This window comes from Dromiciops gliroides, chromosome 1 (assembly GCF_019393635.1).
Source record: "Dromiciops gliroides isolate mDroGli1 chromosome 1, mDroGli1.pri, whole genome shotgun sequence".
NCBI classification, from domain to species: domain Eukaryota; kingdom Metazoa; phylum Chordata; class Mammalia; order Microbiotheria; family Microbiotheriidae; genus Dromiciops; species Dromiciops gliroides.
In genome coordinates, this window is record NC_057861.1 from 354,471,384 (window position 1) to 354,484,604 (window position 13,221).

The 13,221-nt window shown below is 34.1% G+C and overlaps 1 protein-coding gene across 4 annotated transcripts in view; it reads right to left on the reverse strand.

The window, feature by feature from the left end:
- The window catches only part of CTNND2 (catenin delta 2), a 1,127,657-nt gene that overhangs the window by 1,041,917 nt on the left and 72,519 nt on the right, over positions 1-13,221 (reverse strand). The window contains exon 2 of one of the 4 annotated variants that reach the window (XM_043973925.1): positions 5,800-5,953. The exons of the other annotated variants lie outside the window; for them this stretch is intronic. The gene's annotated coding sequence lies outside the window, so the exon portion shown is untranslated. The remainder of the gene's footprint in view (positions 1-5,799; positions 5,954-13,221) is intronic. 4 annotated transcript variants of the gene reach the window in all.

Below are 13,221 nucleotides of genomic sequence, written 5' to 3' on the forward strand. Positions count from 1 at the left end.
TTTATACATTGACAGTCTATTAGATATTAGAACCATTTATCCTAGCTACATTTTGATGTTTTTCTGCTTTTGTCAGAAAAAGAGATTTATTAAAAATCTATGAGATGACATTGTTGGTAGACTAAGAATAGTTTTGATTTTTTAAAGAGGTATATTACACATAGGTAAATTCAGGTTTTGTCTTCCTTCAATAAACATTAAATCAATATAAAATGTCAGTAACTCAAATATACAATTAGAAAAACCTTTTTATAAAGCATTTTTATCACAACAGCTTGTGAGGCAGTACATCTGAGTATCATCCTCATTATACAGATGAGGAAACTGAGTTAGTGAGAAATGAAATGACTTGTCCATAACTAGGTAGAATCTGTGGCAGATTTTGAAATACATTGTAAATTTAATAGTGCTTCACTACTATTTATTACAGAAGATTTTAAAATGCATTATGAATTCATCTACCTAAAAATTACTACTTTAGTTTAGATTCTGGTTTTCTAATTCATGAAACACTGTCACAAAAATGTATAATGTTACAATCTAGAACATTAAAGTAAAATATATGTGCATGTAAAAAATCAATTAGTTACAACAGAATAAACATCACTGCTCATATGCTTGACATTTCTGACTCAACTATGGCTTCATTCTCTGTTTATGCATCAAACTTGTACCACCAAGTTAAATGTATGTCACTTCCCAGTTGTGGTACTGAATGATTCTCAATTTAGTAGTCTAAATTCTCTAAGGCCAAAAACGGCTCCCAAATTAGCAATTAGTACTTCACTCTCAGTGGCAGTGGGGATATTATAGTTTCAATGGCAGGTGATTTTTATTAACTTTGAAATTTTTCGCTTTAAGGAACTGACCACTTAAAACAACCTTTTGATCAGAGAACTGGTCTGAACATTTAGAGAAAATCCATGTTAAATATTCATCCCTATTGTGACTGGGAAATCTTAACATCTCTGGTGTTTATAACAAGGTAAAAGATTTGTAAGAGAAAAAAAAACTTAACTGAATTTCACTGTAAATAAAAAGATATGTCTTACCCAATCAAAATTTCTTTAATTCCTTGGGTTGTTTTTTGAAATTATCTATCTATAATCTATCAATCTGCACATATATTTTGAATATTTACTACATGCATACATGTCTGATGCTATTATTACCCACATGTCATATGTCTATATACATTTGTGTTTAAATACATATATGCACTTATGTAATTTGCCATTTATGTCTGCATGCATATATATGTATATGATCAATGTTCAATCATATCATTTTTCTCATTAGCTCAATAAACTCACATTTTAAGGCTTTTCTTTTCAAAATATTTTCTTTCTTCTTTTTCATAGAGTATATTTATCCTGCCAGCTAATCCTTCCCCTAACTTTTTAAAAATGTGTTTATATGATTTAGCATTTCTACTCTACTAGATGATTTGGACATAACAAGATCATGATTCAGTTTGTGTACATTTTTGTTTAACATGCTTACTTATCCTTTTTAACAAGTTTACTTCAATTTCTTCATGTTTAAAAATTCCACGTTCTTGTTCCTATATTTTTTGCCAGCTGACTCCAGGAGTTATTATTTGTAATAAAGTATTCAACAACCAAAGTGTTATGTGTTTCCTTCTCTTCACACATATTCTCATGAGAAAGTGTCATCTTATCTTAGAACTTCATACAATATTAAGGTTTTATGAGAACCAGGACTAGGGGACAATTGAAGCAGGCAGTCTTCTAGGGCACAGTTCTTTATCGATCAGGGGAGGTTGCAATTAGAGATGCTTTATAAAATTGTGGTTTTATAAGTACAAATTTTAATTCCATATATTCCACTGGGGCAGGGAGAATATAGGTGTTGATTTTGTGAAGGCCAAAAGCCTCCAATGGAGACTAACACACAACAGGCAACATTTTCAAATTGGAAAACAATTTGCAGATGTTACAAAGTGTTACCTTAGTTGTTATAGGCAGCTTCTTTTACACAAAAGATTTTTGGCTTGCCATATTCAATTGTTCTTTTCCCTAATCTGAGAAAGTTTTCTAATTTCCTTAACCACTGATCTGTTATCTCTCAACTTATCCTCCATGATTCACGGAGCAAATAATGGGATGATCCTGTATATGACTTTACTGAATCTTTATTAAGGAACAACATTGCTCAGTGTGGATAGCAGACTCCCTAGGGGTTAAATTTAAGATAGTCCCTCTCCTCTTCCCTCCTGTCCCCTCCCCTCATCTCCTCTCCTCTCCCTTTCTCTGTATGTGTATATGTATGTGTGTGTGTGTGTGTGTGTGTGTGTGTGTGTGTGTATATATATATATATAATGTGTATATATATATAATGTGTATATATATATTTAAATCCATAGTTATTTTATTCATAATATATTTCTGTCTTTGATTTTACTAATGTTCTTTATTTACAATCAGGAGATAAAATCAAATAATTTTAAAAGTTAAGAAAGAAAAACTTCAATAAGAAATTATCATAATGAAACATATCTATAAACATAGTGCAATGAATTACGAATACATAAGGACATACATATTAGCCATCCTTATAGGCTGTGTGAATTGTTACCAATTTTTCTTTTTTGAAGAAGAAAATAATTCTTTGCTTTCAGCAATATTATGGAGATAAATTTATAAATAAAACTGTAGATTTAGAATTAAAAATCATTTTGTTTTTAAAAATGATGCATTCAAGGGAATAAATTCATTTTGTTAAAGGCTTTCATAGTTTTAGGTAAAATAGTAAACTTTACCTGACATTCTTTCTTTAAATTAAAATGTATTTATTTACTTATCTATCTATCTATCTATCTATCTATCTATCTATCTATCTATCTATCTATCTATCTATTTATTTTTATGCGGCAATGAGGGTTAAGTGACTTGCCCAGGGTCACACTGCTAGTAAGTGTCAAGTGTCTGAGGCTGGATTTCAAGTCAGGTCCTTCTGAATCCAGGGCCGGTGCTCTATTCACTGTGCCACCAACTGCCCCCATGATGACATCTTTAAGGTAAAATTGAGGGGTGAGAGGAATGCATTAGGGGAGAGGGGGAGGGGGAAGAGCAGAGTTAGCAAGGGGTGAAATCCCACATGAAAGAAACAGGAAAGGGTTTATGGAGTGGGTGAAGAGAAGGGAGAGGAGCAGGGCAGTAAATTAACTTTACACTCATCAGAATAGGCTCAAAGACCTTAATCTCATCAGAGTTGGCTCAAGGAGAAATTAATACACACCCCTAATTGGGTGGAGTAATCTTTTTAATCTGGGCAGTAAATGAGCCTAACACTCATCAGAATTGTCTCAAAGACCTTAATATCATCAGAATTGGCTCAAGAAGGGAATAACATCCACACTCAATTGGGTGTAGTAATCTATCTAATGCTGAAGGAAAATAGGAGGGGGAGGGGATAAAGAGACAGGGGCAAAAGAAGGGAGGGCAGATTGGGGGAGGGGACAGACAGAAACAAATCCCTTTTGAAGAGGGATAGAGTGAAAGAAGATAGATAATAAAGTAAATATCATGGGGAAGGGAATAGGATGGAGGGAAATAGTTAACAATAGTATTCATGAAAAAGAAAAAAGGGGGGAAAATAGTACAAAAAAATATTTATGAAACTCTTTGTGGTGGCTAAGAATTGGGAATCACGGGAATGTCCATCAATTGAGGAAGGACTTAAGAAGCTGTGGTGGTTTATGATTGTAGTGGAATGGTATTGTATTATAGGAAATGACAAACAGCATGATCCTAGAAAAACCTGGAAAGACTCATGAATTGATGCATAGTGAAATGAGCAGAAATGGGAGGACTTTGTCCATAGTGACAGCAGTATTATTTGATGAGCAATTGTGAATGACTTAACTACTCTCGGCAAAACAATGATCCAAGACAATCCCAAGGGACTAATGATGAAGCATACTATCCACCCCATAGAAAGAAAAGATAAAAAGAGTACTTCTGAACTGAACATATATAACTTATACCAGATTGGTTGCAGTCTTGTGGCGGGGGAGGAAAGGGAGGGAGGGAGAAAAATTTGGAACTCTAAATCTTATGAAAATGAATGTTGCAAACGATCCTTACATGTAACTGGAAAAAAAGAAAATAAATGTTTGTTGCAAAAAAGAAGAAGATGATGATAGTGGATAGTCTTTAATTGCCCAACTGACATTAGGGGCCATTTTCTTTTTGCCTGTTATACATTGTATTCAAAAGTCAGTGCAGTTTTAAGCTTTAGTAGCTTACATCTTATGGAAATACATCTTTTTTTTTTTTTTTTAACAGGGCAATGAGGGCTAAGTGACTTGCCCAGGGTCACACAGCTAGTGTCAAGTGTCTGAGGCTGGATTTGAACTCAGGTACTCCTGAATCCAAGGCCAGTGCTTTATTTACTGCGCCATCTAGCTGCCCCAGAAATACATCTTATATGAAATACATCTTATAGACATTCTGTCACAAGTTTCCAATTCTTTATTAATTGAAAAAGTGAAAAATAATTTTCAACAGGTATTCACACAACAGCACACATGTGATTCTTACAACCATTAGAAGACAGACACAACACTTACTCTGGTTTTTTAAAGTCACTAGTATGCCATGTATATCACACAACCTGGCAGGTAGGAAAGTGATTTTTTTTTTTCTCGCAACATATTTTTTTTTTTTGTCGAGGCAATTGGAGTTAAGTGACTTGCTCAGGGTCACACAGCTAGTAAGTTTTAAGTATCTGAGGCAGGATTTGAACTCAGGTCCTCCTGACTCCAGGGCTGATGCTCTATCCACTGTGCCATCTAGCTGCCCCTTCTCACAACATCTTAACAACATAAAAATGAAAGTTAAATATTAAAAACTTAAGTCAATATAAAAGAAATGTATCATCACTAGTTCCCAATATAATCCTCTTTTGCTCTATAGAAGAATCATAGGGACTTTTTTTTTCTTTCTTTCTTCTTATTTTTTTTCTTTTCATAGCAATGAGATCAACTGGCAGGAGATGCAATGCACTATAATATAAGCAGAAGAGTTGACTTTTGACTCTCATAACTGAAAATTTCTATTTAAGATTTCACTTAGTGCCTTGCCAAATGAACACGCAGATGAATCAACACTAGATCAAATATTGGCGTGGTGATAGAAACAAATAACTAAGTATTCAAGCTGTCAGACCCAAACTGCTTTAATATCATGAAGAGAATAGTTCCTGTTTCCAAGCCCAACAGGTTTAAATCTACCTAAAATATAATCTAGATTAAATCAGTCTCTATTGATAGAAGGCTTTATAAAGCCTCCCTCTTACCACCATTATATTGTAAACAATATCAAACAAAGCCTCTTAACTGATTTCTCCTTTTGACCCAAAGCAAGGCCTTGGCTCACATTCCCTGAGCTCACTCAAATACTCATGCATTCATTTAAAATGTATTCAGCATGTCCTATGTGCCAAAGACTGCTAAATTCTTACTAACAAAGATGAACAAGAACCCCTCCTCTGTCCTCATAAAAGTTACAGTCTCCCAAGATATGAACATAAATAATGGATGCAAAGTAGAATATGCTAAATTAATATGAAGATAAATAAGGGAGAAAAATAGGTGTTCTTATAAGAGAGGTGTTATGAATGACTATTCCTGAGTTTGCTAAAGCTATTTTAGTATTTAACCCTACTTAGGTACATGCAATCTGAAGCAAGGACTTTGCCTCTTTTCTATCAAAGTCAGACTAGTGATAGAATAGTTTATTCTGGAAAATAATAGTCTGAGGTGTGAGCAATACCTGTAGTCAAATGTATGAAGAATTAGTATGAGGAAGATGGTGTCCAGAATGGTAGAGTGGTACAACTCTGGTGGCAGAAGATCAGGATTCTAGTTCTGGCTCTTCTATGTGACCTTGAACAAGTTACTTAAGCTCGGGGCCTCAGTTTCTTCATCTGTAAAGTGAGAAGGTTGCACTATATTAGCACTAAAATCCATTACAGCTCGAATGTTCTGTGACTTTCTGTATAGCCAAAGAGTCAACAGAAGAGGAAAGTATGAACTGAAAAGAGGACTTAGGAGAGACTTCAGTATGAATATCCTGAAAATACAAGTCACTGGAAAAGGTCATACACCAGTTTGACTAAAGACCTTTGAGCTTAAGCAACTGTCTGCCTTGACCTTTTGGAAGTACCAGTAATAAGAAGGGAGAGGGAAACAAGTATAAAACAACCCTTCGAATTTGGAAAGAAACATTTTGTTTCCTGATTCATTTAAGAAACTGTATTTCCAGACTCTTCAAATGAAATGAATATAATCAGCCAGCCATAATTAGTGCAATCAGCTTATAAATTAGATTTAGCAGAAATAACATCACAGTATCCCTACAGCACTTTATTTTTTCTTTGTGGAAATAATGGCTACTTCGAACACCTGCTGTTTGCTTTCATTTTGACATTTTATAAAATACAATAAAAGTTAAGCTACTAGTACTTTAGGGCATCATCAATAAAAAAGTTAATAAGCATGAATTTTTGTAGATTCACATTGTAAAAGTCTTGTAAGAGAAAAACAATCCCTTCCACCTTTACCTTCCTCTCTCCCTTCTTTACTCAGAAACATTAAATAAATCTCTAGCCAATCCATACTAATGCTAGTCCTGGCTTTTATTTGTTACCTTGAACAAATTACCCAAGCTCTGAAGACCCAAATTTCTTTTTCTACAAAGTGACATTAGACTACATTAATTTGTTCTTTCTATTTCAGTTAATTTGATCATCATGTTTGTAAGAAAAAAATGAAAAGATACCTCAAATTGTGTTACATTCCAGGACTTTATTCACCTGATGCCTAAAATGTACTCTCCTCATCCCCATAGCTCATTGTTGAAGTCTCATCTTCTTTTGAGGCCCAATTCAATTGCTTCTGTGACCCCCACCAGCTTTAAGTGATCTCTTCCCCATTAAATTTCTCATAGCACTTTATCTGAACCTCTCTTTTTTCCTTATCATGTTATCTATTTTAACCATGATATCAAGGTTATCCTTGAAAATAAGAGCTGTCTTACTTATCTTTTCATCTCAACATCTGATATATATATAATCACTTATGTAATTAATTGAATTGTAAAAATTAGAAATTTTCGATTTAAAAAAAATATATCAAAGTCATAAGTGCCCATATACATACCCTAAATGATTTTAAAGTTTAAATCAATTCACTACATCAGAACCAATTAATGTGATACAATCAATTCAATTTTGTTAAACCAGCACTTAGATGCAAAGAGTTCAGAGTAAAACAAAAGTTTAAGTAGTAGTGTGTCTCTTAACCTTTTTTGTGAAAAGAATCCCCTTTTCATTCTGGCAAATCCTATGGACCTATCCGCAGGATAAAATTTGTTAAATACATTCATAATTGAAGGGAATGCTGGATTTCAGTTAGAAGTTAATGAATGATGGGGCAGCTAGGTGGCACAGTGGATAGAGCACCAACCTGGGAGTCAGGAGGACCTGAGTTCAAATATGACCTCAGACACTTGACACTTACTAGCTGTGTGACCCTGGGCAAGTCACTTAACCCTCATTGCCCTGCAAAAACCCAAAAACCCCAAACCAAACAGAAGTTAATGAAGATAAAGATGAAATATTTTCCAGCCAAGTTCACAGACCAACTTTCAGATTTCATCTCTACCCAGATGTCTTGGATTAAGAATTCCTGCCTAGACTAAAACAGACAGACAAAGGGGTCAAGAACAAGAATACTTGTGAGCCTAGGCAAACAAGGTCCAAAGCTTGGGAAGTAGAATAGGTCAGAAATGCAACTCAATTAGGTGACCAGGTAAAAATGGCTCAGAACACCCAGCAATAAGAAATCAAAATGTAAGAATGGAGCATCACCTATAGCAAGAGTTGAGTTTGATGCTGAAACATAAAATGCTCTATATTCTAGTTATATATCACTTGCTTAAGACTAGAACTCATATTAGATCTAGATTACTTAGACCAAGTGGGAAAGCAAAGAACTAAGAAACAATGCAGACCTTGACATTTGATCATATAATACAGAGATATTTAACATTAATATAGAAAAGAAAATTAGCAATTTTTCACTCAAAATAGCACCAGTTTAAGCAAAATCAATAATAAAAATTAATTTCTTTTTTAAACTATTTGGTCATCTAATTCTAATTGTTTCACCTACAGTAAATAAGAAAAAATAAGTAATTATTCCTTAGGTCACCTTTAACTTTAATTTGAAACTATTAAATAATACTATAGATGTATAAAATGACCTTCAGAATGCTATAGTTGATAGACAAGACACCCTTGGCATCAGAAAAATCTTGGTGTAAGGCCTATTTCTGATCCATATTGGCACATACTATCTATTTGACCCTAAGGTGAGCCTTTTAACCTCTCATCACCCAAATAATTAAAAATAAAAGTTGCCTTATTGATGTTATTCATAGTGTAGGATGAGGTTTTTTTTTTCAAATATGAGTTGCTTCTGGCAATAAAACTACATGTTCAAAGTCATGGTCAAAATCCACTTCATTTTCCAAATTAAAAAATATAGAGGTTCATCACTAGCTTGAACACAAAATGATACATACATACACGAATGCATACATACATACATATATACATATGCCAAAGAAACATAAAAAATAACCATGAAGACAGAGAGTGATATGAAATGGAAAGAGTACCTAACGAGATGAAAATATGTGTACTTAAACAATTTCAGAGGAAAAAGAAATTGAATTTTTATTATAGAATTTTGGCCATGTGTAATATATGCTTTGAATGTTTTTTAGATATCAGTAGCATGCCCTAAAATAGAATCAAAAGCTCTATCATATCAGTGCATTTGTGAAATAATCAATGTTTCCCCACCACATGTACCTAAAAAAATACATGAAACATTTTTAAAGTCAATTACAAGACAGTAACAAAACAAAAAATGTAAAATGTATTTTCTACTGATGAAATTAGAAATATGCCATGTCTTTGGCTTGAGAAAAAATACATGTGCATTGACATTTTCAGCATTCCAAAGGCCCATTTATCATTTTTTTACATCCTGCTGTACAGATGGCAGGGCTGTGATGTTTTATAAGTACTTTGATTTTGAAATCAACAAAATGGAATTTTTTTTTAATTAAGTATACCTCTATCTTCTCATAGTTAAATGAATTATATAAATCTATTACTTAATGGATTACATTATCAAGTACTATAGCATACATAAAAACAAAATTTTCCCAACAAAGAAAGGAAATATAATAAAATAGTACTTGGCTTATCACTTTTAAAGTGATTTGTTTTTCAGTAGTTTGTTTTTTTTTGTTTTTTTTGTTTTTTGTTTTTACTAATGAGGAAACTTGTGAATACTTAACAAGTGCTTTATAGGCATTTCTCCCATAGATTTGTTTCTATATTTGTTCCCATCCTTCTTTATTCCAATATGTTTTAGTTTTCCTTTCTACATTTATTTGAACTGATTATTATTATCATTAAAATGATTATTAAGAAGATAAAGGAGTTTCACGATTTACACAACCCTTTCATTACAATAATCCCAAGAGTTAAATATCAGGAAGCATTTGTTATTTAAATATTATAAATTCACATTGTGTACTTTCTTGCAGAAGAGATAAAAATGTATTCAATATATCTTTATAAAAGCAGACACAAAATAAGCATTTATGAAACACCTACTATGTGTCAGATACTATGCTGAATGCTGGGGATACAAAGAAAGTCGCTGCTTCCCCTCACAAAAAGTAAATGTCCCTGATCTCAAGGATATTATATAGTTGGGTATAGAAAAGGCATTAAATAACTAGATAATGTAAGATAGTACTTTATCATAAAAGTATTACAACAAGATGATAGCATTTATAAATACATCCTGGAGTTAGCTTAATGTAATGACTAAAAGGCAGGGCTTGAAACTGATTTGGTAAGAGGAGGATACTCACTGGAAGTTCCCTGCACTGATGAAATCCTAAGTCCAGACCCCAAACTAAAAGGAGAAAATGCACGAAAATTGTGAGATACTAATTATAAAAACAAAATTATTCTTGGAAGGCTTAATTTCTTTGGGAGAAAACAAGCAGAGGAAGAGAATTTGAACTGGGATTTGGAGGATGGCTAGAACTAAGATAGAGAACATTAAGCAGGTCATTCATAGTCAAGTAAAGAGTTCAAGGGGGCAACTAGTTGGTTCAGTGCAGTGCTGGCCCTGGAGTCAGGAAGTTCTTCCTGAATTCAAATCTGGTCTCACACACCTAATAGCTTTGTGATCCTTGCAAGTCAATTAGTTGATTAATCCTCTTTGCCTCAACTTCATCATTTGTAAAATGAGCTGGAGAAGCAAATGGCAAAGCACTCCAGTATCTCTGCCAATCAAACTGCAAAATGGGGTCATGGAAAGTCAAGACACAATTGAAAAAAAAACTACAATTCAAGCAAATATAGAGAGGTAGAAATATGTGAGATTTATTATGGAGAATAGTCTGAGAAGACCAAAGAGATCAAACTGGGGAGTGGCAGTAATAATAATACCTAATATTATGTTACACTTTAAGACATGTCATGTTCTTTTCCATAAATAACCTATTTGATCCTCATAACAACCCTTCAAGGCAAATGCTACATGTGCCATTACAGTTGGGTCTCTATTAAGGCAAGTACTGAAACCTTTGAGTGGTGGCGTATTACTCTAATGAACATTGAATATTTCCATCAGACTGGACCAATTACAATATTTTAAATATTTATAACTTCAAATGGTACAAATGCAATATCTATGAGACCACTCCCTTATATGCATTTTTAACTCATTGGGACCTCTATGTAGCCCCATTTTACAACTGAAGAAATTAAGACTTGGAAGAAATGTCACTTGTCCATTAGGAGGTAAGATCTGTATGGACAGGGATGCTACACTTTTGTAATTTTATCTTCAGTGCTTAGCAGAATGCTGAACACTTAATAATCACTTGTCAATTGTTTAGTTTCCCATGATCATAGTATTACTTAAGGACAGAAGCAGAATAAAAACCAAGGTTTCTCTTGGAGTAACATGCAGAACATTTTCCATTACAACACACAGATTCTCATGATAAATCAGGATCAAAGTATGAACTGGGTTCCTATTATTTAGAAACTGAAAGATGGGAAGTGCTGCTTCAAAGTGATGCTATTGGTGAGGAGTAAATACTATGATTCTTGTCATGTTTACTAGACCTTAGACAGCCTATTATCAGGCCCATCATAGTAGTCTTTCCAACTTGAGAAGGCCTGCCAAAGCATACACTACTTGCATAGCCTTTGAAAACTCAAGGTTATGATTAGGAATCAGAAGAAATACATCACAAAAGTAGTAATACATCAGTGAAGGGTTAATTCATAATTTAAAATTTTATGGCAGGTAGTCCTTTTGCTAATTTCTCACTAATTAACTAAGATCTTTGACTAATTTTCTAATTAGTGGTAGTTTTAATCCTCCAAATAGACAACAAGCTTTTTGAGGGCCAAGATTAATGTTCTATGTAGCCAGTAGGTACATATCATGGGTAACTCAGTTAATTAAACTGTTTGTGTAATCTGGCAGAAATATATAAAAATGAATTGGGGGAGAAAGAAAACTGGAGGAAAGGTTATGGAACTCAAGAGGCTGTTACATCAAACCACAGTTATGCTGCAGAGGACCTGGGATGCAGTGCTAGCAGCAACAATGGAGAGAAGGCCTAATGCTGGATACATTTCAGAGAAAAAAATAAGGGTGATAGATTAGAGTGAGAAAATCAAGAGGAGGAGATTTAAAGATAATTCTACAATAATTTGTTTCCTGAGAAAATGGTGGTATTATCTGTGTGAATGTACTATGTTCTTGTAAGTCCACATCTGAAGTATTATGTTCAGAATAATGATGATGATGATGGTGGTGCTGGTGGTGGTGGTGTTGGTGGTGGAAGTGAAAATGATGCGGAGGAGTTGGAGAAGGAAAAGAAGAAGAAGAGGTAGCATTTATAGCACTTCAAGTTTTGCAAAACACTTTATATGGGAGGCAAGTGCTTTTATTATCCCCATTTTTCAGATGAGAAAAGCAAGGCAGAAAGAAATTAAGTGATTGGCCCAAGGTTTCATAGCTAATAAGTGTCTGACTAGATTTGAACTGAGCTTTTCATGATTCCAGTTCAAGCAATCTATCAACCCCACTAATTAGTTGTTCCAGCCTTTAAAGTACAATAGTGTGCTTTACAGTCTATAAAGGGCTTTCTTCACTACTCTGTGAAGTATTATATCCTCATTTTATAAGTGAAGAAAATGAAACTCATAGAGTCTATTACTTGCTCAGGATCACATACTGGTGCATTAGAAAGGCAGAATTTGAACTTTTACCTTCTACTTAAGAAATGACTCTCTAAGTATAGCATAAATATAAACTCCATATATTCAAAGATTCAAAGATTAATTATTAAGCCTACCATTTGTGTATCTATGTAGCATTGTACTAAGGAAAGATACAAAGACAGAGATGGAACAGGTTCTGCCTTCAAAAAATGTACATTGTATAGGGGGCAGGGGAGGACATAAATACCTGTGAATATATACAAAATAAATGCAAGGGGGCGGCTAGGTGGCGCAGTGGATAAAGCACCGGCCCTGGATTCAGGAGTACCTGAGTTCAAATCCGGCCTCAGACATTTGACACTTACTAGCTGTGTGACCCTGGGCAAGTCACTTAACCCCGACTGCCCTGCAAAAAAACAAACAAAAAAAAAAAAAAACAAAAATAAATGCAAGACAATTTGGAAGCCATCAAGAGCAGGAGAGTAGGAAACAGGTAAAAATCATTTTGGAAGAGACAATTGAAATGAGCTTTGAAGAAAACTAGGAGTCAAAAAATGAGAGGTGAGGTAGAAATACAGATCAGGTGTGAAGGAAAAAAGGAAGTGTAATGACATGTGAGAAATAGCAAGAAACTAGTGTGGCAGGACTGTAGCATTAACTCCTTCATAGATTAGTTCTAACCTGCTTTTTCAGAATTACCTTGCATTATTCTACTTCATGTGCTACTTTTTCCTCACAAACTGACCTTACTATTCTCCAAACTTGATAGTCTACCTCCCACCTCCTTGCTTTCACATAGGCTGTCACTCATGCCTCAAATGAACTTCCAATTTAGTAAGGCGAGTTTGGCCCTTAGC